Source organism: Glycine max, chromosome 18, assembly GCF_000004515.6.
Source record: "Glycine max cultivar Williams 82 chromosome 18, Glycine_max_v4.0, whole genome shotgun sequence".
Lineage (NCBI taxonomy): Eukaryota > Viridiplantae > Streptophyta > Magnoliopsida > Fabales > Fabaceae > Glycine > Glycine max.
This window is the reverse complement of record NC_038254.2, coordinates 38,606,732-38,621,447: the sequence shown is the minus strand read 5'-3', so window position 1 is coordinate 38,621,447 and position 14,716 is coordinate 38,606,732. Positions and strand designations below refer to the sequence as shown.

Below are 14,716 nucleotides of genomic sequence, written 5' to 3'. Positions count from 1 at the left end.
AAATTTATATTTAATACTTGTTGGGGGTGCATTTGGCATTAGGTTAACAATTTTCCCGAGAATTATCCAGAGCATATACATGTCTTTGACAACTCTATATATTGATAGTTGTATATTGGACCAGCCCAAATTTGATAGCCCAAATTTAGGTTTTTACTTTTGTTGCTTTGTAGGCAAATGTTCTTAATTCTCTCATATGTTTGGTTGCTGTCCAGATTGCATTGCAAATCTTAACACCTCTAACATGGTAAAATTTGTTGGTTTGTACCATTAATGTATATCATTTGAGCTATAGTATAAAAAATGAAATTAAAATAATCCGCATTAATGATAGTATATAGAAGAGGTTACTCATGTTTTAAAGACAAAATAGGTGTATCAACCTACAAAGGGATGCAACCAGATTCGTAAACTTTGTTACACTTCAGCTACTCTACTTTTTTTATGCAAAATACAAGCATTTTGTGTTTATCCAAAATGTGGAAGAGTAATTTCATAAACAAGAGCATTAAAATTACCTGATGAAAATGAAAAGAAAAACGAACTCCTTGTAGGATAAAAAACTCTCAGTTTGGTTTCTTCTCAAGTCCACACCATATTCCAAGTTCAGTTGCAATGGGTTTCATATACTTGTTTGAAAGTAGCACTAAAGAAATTTTGATCTGCAATAGGAGAGTACTTATAAGTGTGTTTCTACGGTGAATATTTCATAACTAAAAACTCAATCAGCCATAAACGCAATGTCATAACAGCAAACAAATGCATAATAGTGAATACAATTGCTTTCATGTCGTCTATATTTTTCTGCCTCTCAAATCTTTGCTCAAATTTCCTACTATGAAAATCTAACATTATGAATATACATGTTATTTGGATGGGTAGTGATGGGACCTAGCTAAATTTCAGTTTCTGATAAAGATCATTGTGTCCCTACTTTTATAATTTTCTACTATGTTGGTGTGATATGAATCATGCTTATTTTGGCTCCATTTAGCCTAATTGGTGCTTGGTTTTTATGGTTGCATTGGATTACGCTTGAAATCTTTTTGTTTATAGGACAACAAGCTGAAAATGACTTGCAGATTTGATCTGTGTGTGTTGTGTTGTGAATTTGCAGGTTGAAGCTAACAAAGTTGTTCCTAGGGATGATAAGCAAACTATAAACAGACAGACTGGTAGCATTCATGGATGTCCTAGTCCTGGATGCACCAAAAAGATTTTTGTTGGAGGCTTACCATCAATAGTCACAGAGACTGATTTAAAGAAGTACTTTGATCAATTTTTTACAATTACTGATGTTGTTGTAATGTATGACCACAATACCCAGAGGCCAAGAGGTTTTGGCTTCATCACTTATGATTCAGAAGAAGTTGTGGACATAGTTCTTTATAAGACATTTCATGAACTTAATACGAAGATGGTTGAGGTCAAGAGGGCAGTTCCTAAAGAGCTTTCCCCTAGACCTACCCGAAGCCCATTGATAGGATATAACTATGGTTTGAATAGGACTAGTAGCTTCCTAAATAGTTATGCTTATGGTTTCAATATGAATCCAATTAGAGGTTATGGAGTCAGGATGGATGGAAGGTGTAGTCCACTTACTAGTGCTAGAAGTGGGTTTACCCGATTTGGCTCCAGTGATTATGGAATAGGAGTGAATTTGGATTTAGGATTGAACCCAAGCTATTGAGTGACTTTCGGTTATGGTGGAAGTCTTTGATACGGTCGGATGAGTCCTTTCAACAATGGCAACTCTAACAGATACACCACTCCTATTGGCAATAACAGGGGCAATGGGAAAAATGGTTCTCTTATGAACTCAGCTTCTCAGAGTGTTTGGGGGAAATGGGGGATTGAACAATGTTGCCGATAGTCTAGTCAGCCCTAGCGCTTCCTTATGAAGTAACAAATACCAAAAACCAAATAACTAATCATTAATTTGACATGTTCCCTAAATAATACCTAGTATGCTCCAAGTACTGAGTATTTAATGGAGAACTTGTTCTTTAGTTTTCACATTAGAAAAAGATATCCATCGCTTGCAAAGCTTGGTTCATTGTATCACAAGATTTTAGAAAATACTCTTGCTAATGCAAGCAAATCTACATAACTCGGTCACTAGAGTATAAACATTGCATGACTTTGATCAACAGTTGACACTAATATTGTCCAACTTTGGACTCTTTATATTGTCAAACTTTCTCTTCTCTTCAACAATGTAGCTACTTCATTAATCTAGAAGACAGCAGATACCATATTAAATGTTACAAACCATGTTCACTTTTTTGACAATTAAATAATTTGACTGATAATAAATATGCTAATAGCCACATTTTTTTTTGGTGAAGTGCTAATAGCCACATTTCAACTAACTTCACAAGCAATATAGGCAAGCAATAGAAAGCCTAAGATTTTTTTCGCAAAATCATCTAAACCAAAACTTTCAAGCATTTGATTAATATTCTTACAAGCACCAAGGCTTAAAAAAACTTCATACTGCCCTTTGAGTTTAGATAATCTTGAAGAATTTGTTTTCTTTAAAAGAAAAAAAAAATTCAAGAAACAAGCTTAATCTTGAAGAACGTCTATATGTTCGTTTCATTTTAAAACTTTAAGGAAAGTTAATTTATTTGATAAAAGAAGATTCTTCCCCATATTGAATTGTTCTGACAAGCCTTTTTTCCACAAAAAAAATAATTAAAAATCATTATATCAAATACTTACATGCCAGCCTTCAAGTTAGTTGAACTGGGTCCAGTCTAGAAGAAGAAATAGAGAAATGAAATTCCAGACTTCCAATATCTCATGAGGTATATGATTTAAAATAATATTTCAAAGTTATTAGACAAGTGACTTCAATAACTTGAGAGGGGGGGAGGGGGGTGAATTAAGTTTCACAATTTTCCCACTAACAAACTTTAACCCCCTTTTAAAGATAGGCTCAGAATGCAGAAGAAGAAGAAGAAGAAGAAGAAGAAATAACAATCAATTTAATAATTCTTTAAACGTGCAAGAAAAAATTGATTGCAATAAAATAAATAAGATAAGGGAAGAGAGAAATGCAAACTCGATTTATACTGGTTCGGCCACTTTCTGTGCCTACGTCCAATCCTCAAGCAATCCATTTGAGATTTTTCACTATCTCTGTAAATCCTTTACAAACTTTGAACACACCTTGGGATCCTTCACCCTTGTGTTCAAGATTCTCCAAGAGACAACCCGTCTCTTGATTACAATTCTCACAATCCAAGAGACAACCAGTCTCTTAATTACAACTTACTTTCTGAGATGAACATAAAGATTTCTCTCCTTTAGAGTGGATGATACAAATTGAAGATTTTAGAGGAATTTCTCTTTTTTAGAGATGATAATATAATTTGAAGTTACTAGATGAATTCTCAATAGATTTGCAAGTGTTTGCCCAAGAGTTATTGAGAGAGCATTTGACAATTAAGTTCTCTTAGAATATCTCTCTCTTGCTTTTCAAAGTCAGACACACATATATATGCCCTTTGTGCCTCTTCAAAATGATTTAAAGAGGTGTGTCTTTTCAAAAAGCTTTTTCTGAAATTCTTCACTAGTAATCGATTACAGGTTTCTGGTAATTGATTAAACAGTTATATTTTGAAGGGTCATGTCTTTTCAAAGTGTTTTTTGAAGTGTCGTTGCTGGTAATCGATTACAAACATCTGGTAATCGATTACATGATTCAAAATTCAAATTCAAAACCCTTTTTAAACCCTTTGCTTCAAAATTGCCTTCTGGTAATTGATTACACTGTTTGATAATCGATTACCAGAGCCTTGGATGTTGGAAACAATGTGTTTTGAGGAAAAAGCTTGATCAACCAATGAGATTGTTTGAGCCCTTATATTTTGCTGCTTGATCTTGTTTACTTGACCTTGAATTAATCTTGAAGCAATGTTTAACCTTTGAATGTTTGTTGAAGCAACCTTGTTTGATTCTACTTTGGCATCATCAAAACCCTGTATTCATACATTCATAATAGTAAATTTACTACACTGATTAACTAAAAGCAAAAGGCACCTAGGTTATATATAACTAGGTTTTACATTGAGAACATTTAACATCAAAGAAAACCTAGTGAACCATAAATTTACCTTGGCTCTAAAAAGGGAAAACCATTGGCTAATGCATCTTCTGCTCCAACCTTCTCTTTGATTACTAAGTGGTTACTATCTTGTAATCTACAATTTATTGTTGCATTCAAATGAAGGATCAGACTAATTTGAAAACTAATTAATGCTGACTTAAATATTTAAACTCTAGAACACAAGGGGGAAAATTATCATAATTGAACAAGGAGAAAACACCATAAATCTATCAACACATGAAGATTTTGTAGATTACCACCCTGATTTATGTAAACATATCCTTTTGAAAATGCATAACATATTTAATCAAGAAACATTAAAATTGGATCCAATCATACTCCTCATAAAATGTGTGGATCATGCCCTACCTAAAGGGCAAACTCAAGACCTAAACTGAGTAACTAAGTGAATAAAGGTTTGGTTATGTGGAAATTCTAACAGAGAGAATATGAACACAAAGAACTAGTACAAAACTCAAGGAAGCTTATACTAGCCATATAATTTTTAGAAGAATAGTGCAGTGTCAGCAATAAACACAATAAATATGAAAAACATCTATTTTGAAATGCGGGGCATAATACACACACACAAAATTAGTCCCTAAAATTACAAGCATTGGTCAATTTAATTCTTAAAATTATAAAAATATCATTTTTATCCTTCAAAATTGACAGCCAGTCATTTTATTTTAGTTTATATGGAAGTAAACTGTAATTTTAAAGACAAAAAATGAATATTGTTTGGTAATGCCTAGAATTAAAACAACTATGGTTGGACTATTTGGTGCAATACTCAAAGTAATACACACACACACACACACAATTGTTGTATAAAATCATAAAAAAGAAAATTATTTCTAAAAGTAATATCTAAAATGATAGAAACTGAGAGTCAGGGACAACTTGAGTAGAAAATGACCGTTTTAAAAACTAATTTTGTATTACAAGCTCAAATAATTGCGTTAGAAAACAGTTGTGTTGGAAATTGCATAATAGTGGTTATGTGTAGAAGATAACTTCTAGCTGTTATATATGAGTATATAACTGATAGTATATTGTGTAATTAGGCAATGTGAAGTTATTTGTGATTTGTGGATAGAGAAACTCTCTGTAGGAGACATTTTTTCTCTGGGACAACAAGTGTATAGTTGTATTTATGTAATAGGAGATTTTCATCTCTGGGACAGCAAGTGTTTTACTATAATGTGTGTGAGGTCAGTGTTCAATATTATTTTATTACTTTTATCAATTGGTGTTCTATTATAATAATTAACTCCTGTCCCCACAAAACCCCAAGTGAGATGATCGGTGCTACAAAACACTGTAAGGAAGGTCAGTGAAACATCACAAATCACAATCATAAGTTGTGATTTCCCAAAGTACAGAAATAAAAAAAAAGCCTGAAATTTCTCTGCATGCATTGCACATTGCAACAAAACATTGAATGAATTACTTTCACTTGAATGAAGGATAACAAGCCTCCACCAACAATCCAAACACTCTGGGGATGTCGAAGGCCTACAATAGTCACATAGTCCCTTAGCTTATAGGAGTTATGGAGTTGTGTTTACTCAATTTTTAGCCAGATTCAACACAGAAAGCCACATGAATTGCACATTTTCTCTTAGCTTCACTAGCAGATACTAATGCTATGAGAAGACACCAGTGATTTCAAGGTTTCAAAAGTAAACACTAGGCATTGTGCAATTGTCCATGGTGCACTGCTAAATGCTATAGTATTACTGTATTAGTATCTCATAACATTCTAGAGAAATTTTGAGAGTCTAACAAATCAAGACACTGTTGATCATCAACCATTCCACACAAGTCCAAGGTTCACTTTACTCGTTGCAATGGTGATGTGTTCTGCAACAATTTCCTCACTTCTCTCGCTTCTCTTGATCCTTCCAATTCTTAAAGAATGTATTATTAAGAATGGTAATAAAAGTAGCACTTCATATTCCATAGTCCTCAAAGGAAAATCCCTTGCTGAATTTGTATGTAATCAGCCATTCAACCACTTCTCAGACTAAAACCACTCCTCTGCCCTAAAAAAAATTGTCTAGCAAATGCACTATGCAAGATTACACAGCAGTAGACAAAAGGTGGTAAAGAGAATTATGAATACATGAAAGTGATGTCAACAATTATGCATTGCAATGTGTCTATTGAAACTACCCAAAAAGGATTAAAAAGATAACATCACAAGTCAAGAATTAATATCATGTATAGAGTCACACTTCTACCGAAGGTGGTTAGACAAATTATCTAACAGAGATTAATCATTGATAAAACTAATGAATATTTGATACCAAAAAATGATAAGCAAAAAAAAATAAATTAGTACAACTTTAAAATGTTAATCCCTTATCCAATAAAACTTTTTTCCTTTAATCTTTCGAAAAACCATAGAGTTTTTTCATGACAACAACCCCTTTACACCATCTAAGTTCTAACGGTTGGTGCTCATGGAAGAGACACCATAACCATTTATTCTAACATTTTTGTGCAAAACAAGAGTTTACTAGGCTCTCCACATGTTTCACACTATTATACAAAAAAGGCAGCTAGGGACTATACATATTGTGTAGAAGATACTGTAAATGTAATGGTGTAGAAGTTACTTCTACAGGGTTTAACCTCACTCAGATAAGAAAATAGCAAAGCGAAGGGTTTGTTCAGAAAGGGAAGGCAGCTAGGGACTATACATATTGTGTAGAAGATACTGTAAATGTAATGGTGTAGAAGTTACTTCTACAGGGTTTAACCTCACTCAGATAAGCAAATAGCAAAGCGAAGGGTTTGTTCAGAAAGGGCTTAGTGTGCCTATACGTCAGAAAATGATTTAGGAATTTAAAGGGGCTCTTCAGTCACGAAAATTTCCGTCTCTAAATACATATATTTGTTTTTGTTTCCTACAGGTCTGAGGAAATCCTTTTTAAGCCATAGTCGGTTACTAAATGCAAGGCAGTTCCTCCCAACGAGATTCAAACCTTGGTTTATCAAATTGTAAATGATTAACCCCTTCTTGCTGAATCCAACCTTTGTTGGTCTAAATACATATATTGAAAGGAAATTAAATGGACTAGCCACAAACGGAATTAGAAGCTGTTTCTAACTAATTTTTCCGTCTCTAAAGGTATTTTTGTACGTCTTGATTATTTTTTTCTCAAGTATGTTGGACAATATTTTGCGATAAACACTTCTCAATTTTTGTCAACATGGAGCTCCTTATCTAAATCCCCTTTTACAATTTTTATCAACCAAGTGAATTTGGAGATAGACTGTAACACCCAAGAAAAAAGTTTTTTAGAGTAATAATCCTCATCATCGTATTTCTGTTGGCCCCAATTCTCCTGAGTCCTCATCATGCTACATCTGCTTTTTTATATTTTCTTCACTTAATGAGATTTTTCAGACATAAAATCAAATTATGAAATATTGATTTAATTTATATGTATTAAATATTTATATAAATTTCGAGATGGAGTTTTGTGTAAAGAACATCCAGGTAAAAAACTGCTCCATCATATCGTAAATTGTAACATCCCAATTTTTCGTAATTAAATTTAAAAAGCTTTTAAGTAAATAAATAAATAAATATAGAGCAAATAATAGGCTGAGTACCTTTGGTATAAATAGCTATGTTAAGTCAGGTTCCTCCTCTTTCCTTCATTTTCGTTTTTCTCTTTTCTCCACTTAAAACTCTTTCTTTTTCCCGCAGCCTACCAAACTTGTCTCAGAAAAACAACGATCTCGAACTCATTCACCGTTGGATCGTCATGAAATTTGGGCACCACGTTCACAACCCAATTTCGAGCATTCGCACCGTTGGGAATTTCGATATCATGTTTGAGATGATAGATATACCTTTCGCATTGTAGCCTTTTTCTTTTCCGTAGAAACCCAAAACGGTCTCAGTAAAACTACGATCCCGGTTTCGTTAACCGTTGGATTTTCATGAAAGTTTGATATGTGGTTCGTGGTTCAGTTCTTCACAACTTAACCATTGGAATTTGCGAGATAATAGTCACGTAGAGAGAAAAAAGGAATCATACCAAGACAGTACAAGCGGAGGCTTCAATCCCTTCTCTGTCTCTCTGACGTTTGGGAACTCTATCAAAGCAATTAGAGAAAAAAAATTGGAGGAATCTCAGGGAACCGTTAGAGATTTGGCTATCACTGGCTGAAGACAAGTGAGCCCGCTTAGAGGTAAGAGATGAGTTATTCACGAACTAAATGTGACACCCTCTATCCCTCAAATAATTTTTAATAAAGGAATAAAAATTCAAATATTAATTAAAAGTATTTTTAAAACATTTTTAAATACAAGCTTTTCAAATGGGTAAAAGGCTCACATTCACTTTCTTCTACATCATATTCAAACTTGTCCAAATAAATAATAAAGTCATCTCGACTCAAAGAAAGTCATATAAGTCTCATACAATTAATATAGAACCTATATCCTAATGTCACATCCTATTAGAGCGTGGTGTTCTCGTGTCCTCTAGCATGAGGTTCTTCATAGTCATCCACCTATTCATCTGCTCCCCCGAACACAAAGTTCAAGATCATCACAGGATCCAAACACAAACAGCAAACCGGGAGTGAGTTATCACATTGCTAACTACTAGAGAGAAACAACACAACATATAGTAGCCAAATACAATTTACTTAGCATATCTCACATTATTTCATCACTTTGTCATTCATCAATCACACCTTTCAATCATCAATCATTATACACAGGAATCACACACTCTGATCAAGACATAATAACACATCAATTTCATAATAAACAATTAGCAAGCGTATGCGACAGTTATGCTAAGACTCAAGCCTATATGCAATGTGGTACCATGTCAATGAAAAACCACCCTGGGGCGCTTAGGAGTACATAACAAGACACACCACACAATGGGTTTGTCAAGTCACTCTCACTAAGTAAGATCATAGGGAGACCAGTCAGGGTCACGATGTTTTGCGAGAATGCTCCAACCATATGAGATCAGCATAGGCTTAAAGGAGCACTCAAACCCGGTGACCCCCAAGGCCTACACTCCGAAGAGTCCGTCAGGACCTCTCCCTCCTGATTCAGGTCCAACCCCTAAAATAATTTTTGCATGCAGACACTGCTCATGAATTATACAATACCCACGACCTTACACTCGTGTTTTAAACACGTTCAACACAATTGCGCTACGATTTAACACTGGTTCCTAAATAGGAAACCTACATTTTCTCTTTAACACTGCGCATCAACGCTTTTCTCAAGATAACACTGGTCGGGTTATTGTATAATTCATAGCTTACAACACAAGTAATTTCACATCAAGTGTTAACTACACACTTATCCACAACTAGAACTCATTCACAATTTCACTTCTCATAGTGTGGAAATCCACCATCACATGTTTACACGTATCTCACAAATTAACACATGTTCAACTTTACACTTATACTCAATCTCAATAACAATATTATAATCTCAAAGCAACATGTTATTCTACAATTCATCACATACTCACAATTTGAATCATCATTTCATATCCTCAATATAACAATTTATATAAAAGACCATCACAACATGAGGACTAAAATCCCTCAAATAATATTACACAATTATATCAAAATCATAGGTCGAAACATACAAATATCAAGAGCACAATTTATCAAGCAATATTCATTGGGACATCAATATTTTATTTATAATCATAAAGGAAAAATTGTAATTTAACAAACATCCCAAAATAAAACCCCAATTTAATCCTCTAAGGATCCCTACACATGTTCTCACTAATCCCCAATTGTGAATAACTCATCCCTTACCTCTAAGCGGACTCACGTGTCTTCCGATAACGATAGCAGCATCTCTAGCGGTTCCCTAAGATTCCTCCAGTTTCTCCTCCGACTGCTCCGATAGAGTTCCCAAACGTCAAAGAAACGTAGAAGGGATTGAAACCTCCACTTGTACTGTCTTCATACGATTCCTTTTTCTCCCTCCACGAATATTATCTTGCAAATCCCAACGGTGGAAGCGTGAGGAATTGAATTTCGAACAACATATACAAATTTCACAATAATCCAACGGTTAACTAAACCGGGATCATAGTTTTACCGTGACAGCTCTGGGTTTCTACGGGAAAGAAAAAGGCTACAATGCGAAGGGTGTTTCTCTCAGTTCAGACATGATATCGAAATTCCCAACGGTGAGAATTCTCGGAATTGTGTTGCGAACATGATACTCAAATTTCACGACGATCCAACGGTGAACGGGTTCGAGATCGTCGTTTTTCTAAGACTAGTTTGGTGGGCTGTGGGAAAAAGAAAGGGTTTTGAGAGGAGAAGGGGAAAAACGAAAATGAGGCCAAAAGGAGGCAGCTGACTTAACATAACTATTTATACCTAGGGTACTCAGCCTATTATTTGCTCTATATTTATTTATTTATTTATTTTTTACTAAAAAGCTTTTTAAATTTATTTACGAAAAAATTGGGATGTTACACTTCACGATTGGGGATTAGTGAGAACATGTGTAGGGATCTTTAGAGATATCAATTGAAATAAGTTTTGAGGTGTTTTTGCAATTTTCATTTTATCCTTATAATTATTACATTGAATTATATATGTTTGATGAATTAGTTGATGTCCCAATGAGAAATTGCTGTGAAATTGATATGTTCTTGTATTGAGTGTGAATCCCTTAAAAAAAATTAAGTTATTTTTATTAACGTAAAATGTATTTTAAATAATATTATTCAATGACTTATTTTATACAAATTATTATCTTGTTCTAATTTTTCTACGATGATGATCAACATGTTATGTGTATATAATTATTGTAATACTAGAATAATAAATTAAAGAAAATTGTAAGGTTAATGCCTAGTGGTAATTTCTTTTGATGTAATATTAAATTAATTGTTATAGAAATTCTTTGATTAAAAACAATGTAGTTTAAATTACTATATACATATACATATATATGTTTTGTATCATGCAAATATTGTTATTATGTGATGTGTAAATGAGTTATAAGGTGTAATAAGTTATTATAATGGTATTATAATATTATTATGAAGATTGAGTAGTACAAAGTTGAATGTGTCAATTTGCGAGATACATGTAAAAATGAAATGGTTGATGTGATATTATGAGATGTTAAATTGTGGGCATGATATTTAATCGTGAATAAGTGTGTATGTTTGACACTTGATGTAACAATAATTATATTGTGAGCTATGAATTATACAATAAATCAACCAGTGTTATCTTGAGAAAAGCGTTAATGCGTAGTGTTTAAGAGAAAGTGTAGGTTTTCTATTCAGGAACCAGTGTTAAATTGTAGCGCAATGTGTTAAACGTGTTTGAAACTCAAGTGTGAGGTCGTGCGTATTGTATAATTCATGAGCAGTGCTTATAAATGAAATATGTGATGAATTGTGGAATAATATGTTGCCTTGAGATTATAATATTGTTATTGAGATTGAGTAAAAGTGTAAAGTAGAACATGTGTTGAATTGTGAGATACGTGAAAACATGTGATGGTGGATTGTGACATTATGAGATGTGAAATTGTGAATGAGTTTTGGTTGTAAATAAGTGTGTGATTAACTCTTGATGTGACATTATTTGTGTTGTAAGCTGTGAATTGTACAATAACCCGACCAGTGTTATCTTGAGAAAAGTGTAAATGCACAGTGTTAAAGAGAAAGTGTAGGTTTCCTATTTAGGAACCAATGTTAAAGAGAAAATGTAGGTTTCCTATTTAGGAACCAGTGTTAAATTGTAGCGCAATATGTTGTACGTGTTTAACACACGAGTGTGAGGTCATGGGTATTGTATAATTCATGAGCAGTGTCTGTGTGCTAAAATGATTTTAGGGGTTGGACCTGAATCAGGAGGGAGAGACCCTGACGGACTCTTCGGAGTGTAGGCCTTGGGGGTCACCAGGTTTGAGTGCTCCTTTAAGCCTATGCTGATCCCACATGGTTGGAGCATTCTCGCAAAACATCGTGACCCTGACTGGTCTCCTTATGATCTTACTTAGTGAGAGTGACCTGACAAACCCATTGTGTGGTGTGTCTTGTTATGTACTCCTAAGCGCCCCAGGGTGGTTTTTCACTGATATGGTACCACATTGCATATAGGCTTGAGTCTTAGCATAACTGTCTCATGCGCTTGCTAATTGTTTATTATGAAATTGATGTGTTATTATGTCTTGATCAAAGCGTGTGATTCTTGTGTAATGTGATTGATGATTGAAAAGTGTGATTGATGGATGAAAAGTGAACTTTGAATGACAAAGTGGTGGAATTACGTGAATTACGTGTAAGTAAGTTTTATTTGGTTTATATGATATGTATATCTAGTTGTCTTGTTTCTCTATTAGTTAGGAATGTGATAACTCACTCCCCGTGTGTTGTTTGTGTTTGGATCTTGTGATGATGATGATCTTGAACTTTGTGTTCGGGGGAGCAGATGACTAGGTGAATTGCTTTAAGGAACATTATGCTAAAGGACGTCGAGACACAACGCTCTGATAGGATGTCATAGTGGGACATAAGTTTTTATATTAATTGCATTATGTTAGTTTATTTTATTTTATTTCACTGTTTTAACAAAATATCTATGTAAATTTTGATGGCCTTATTTTAAGCCGAATATGTTTTAATAAGTTTTAATTGATAATAGTGAAGTGAATATGAACCTTTTACCCGTGTGAATTTGGTTACCGATATTTTATTTTTATATATTTTGCTTATTTATATATATGTCGGGGTAGAGGGTGTCACATAAATAATGATAATAATGTTTTCAAATTAAATAAAATCACTTTTGATGAAAAGTTACTTATAATCTTAAACAAAAAATTATTCGTCTGTCTTTGAGAGAGAAAAAAACATCCTTCTAGTTTATAAAATAATATCAAACGCCTATTCAAATTCTTCACCAACCAAACCCAAACATTTCTGATAAGAATAATGATTTATCAAAGACTTTTATATATTCTTTTCATTATATTATTAGAAGTATTTATTTGCTTTGTCAATTAAATAATTTTTATCAAAAAACTTGATAAACTATTTTCATAAGAGTCTTCTTTTCAAACATGTTTATGCCTTTAACAAAAACTCAAATCTAAAACTTTATTTAAAAATACTGAATTTAATTTATGTTACTTGACAAATTTATATTGTAGATTTCAATAACACTTATTTTTTTTTCTATATATCTTTTCCTATCTAACTATAACTCCTGCTATAATCACAAATATCTCTTATTCTGCTTTTCATTTCCCTCCTCAAGTCTTGAATAGAGTTTGAGTTTGGTTTCCCTATTTTTCCTTCTGAAAATTTAAAAGTTTGCCTCCCTACTATCATTCTAGCATGCTTTCACGACCCAAAATATTTTCATACATCCATTTTACTTTTTCTTTTTCTATTCCTTAATTTCCCAAGGGAGAGAGACAGAAAACTGGACCATTAGAGAGATATATAACATAAAAAGCTAATAAGCTTCCATAACCATTTCTCTACCAAATTTTCCTTATGAGAAAAAAACATATTAATGATAATGTCCTTTCCCATTTTCTTCTTCACTCTTCTACCTTTACTATTCCACTATTCTCATTGCACCACCATTCTAGTTGATGGGTCTTCAGAGTTGTAGAACCCCATAGTTCACATTGGAGATTCCATCAATGAGTACTACACTACTACTAATAGTACCCCAAAAATGAAAAAAATTAAAAGCAATTGGAATCTTTGTAATAAGTATTCTTTAACACTAGCAACTAAAATTACTCTCTGCTTTGCCTCTGTTTCAGTTTTCAATCACAAGCAACACTACAACATGATGCAATCCTCCCTAGGAAGGGACCAATCACTAGAACCATGAGCAAGAGGCTCCAAGAAGATTGGGCTAGAGCTGCTGAAGAAGGCCCTAGGGTTCTCATGAACCTTAGGGTAGATTTCTGAGCCCATGGGCCAAGGTTGGGTCCAATTATCTTTGTACATATTAGACTAGGATGTCATTATATTTGGTCCTTGTATATAGGGCTCCATATTGTAGGTAGGGTACCCTAGAAATATAGGATTTTTCAGCCCTTGTATTTTTGGGCACCTAGATTAGTTTTTGTATTAGGGGTAGTTTTGTAATTTCACATGCACTAAGTGGATATTTGATGTGTGTGGTTGGAAATAAATTTAATTGAATTGGTAGAAGCCCAATCCAATTAAATTTTAGAGGGGGAGGTGAGCATTTGCTTACTACACCCCATTGCCACATCATATAGTCACACTTTGTGCATGTCCTTCATGCTTTTCATGCCTCATGACACCTAAGCACACTTAGTGGAGAATCTTGTAATTGATCTTGGATTAGTGGGCTGAACCATAACTAAAATTCACTAATCATAATTAGTGAAATTTTGGCTCCAAAGTTTGGCTCCACAAATTCAATTTCAAATTCAAGTGAAATTTGAATTTCCCTCCAATTTTGTGTGACACTTAGGCTATAAATAGAGGTCATGTGTGTGTATTTTTTTCAACTTTGATCATTTGAATATTAACTTCAGATTTCAGAGCTCCTTTTGAGCAC

General features: G+C 33.6%; 1 pseudogene; it reads left to right on the top strand.

Annotated features, from left to right (window-relative positions):
- Positions 1 to 615: 615 nt before the first annotated feature.
- On the top strand, positions 616 to 13,973 carry LOC102662309 (heterogeneous nuclear ribonucleoprotein 1-like; annotated as a pseudogene).
- Positions 13,974 to 14,716: the final 743 nt, after the last annotated feature.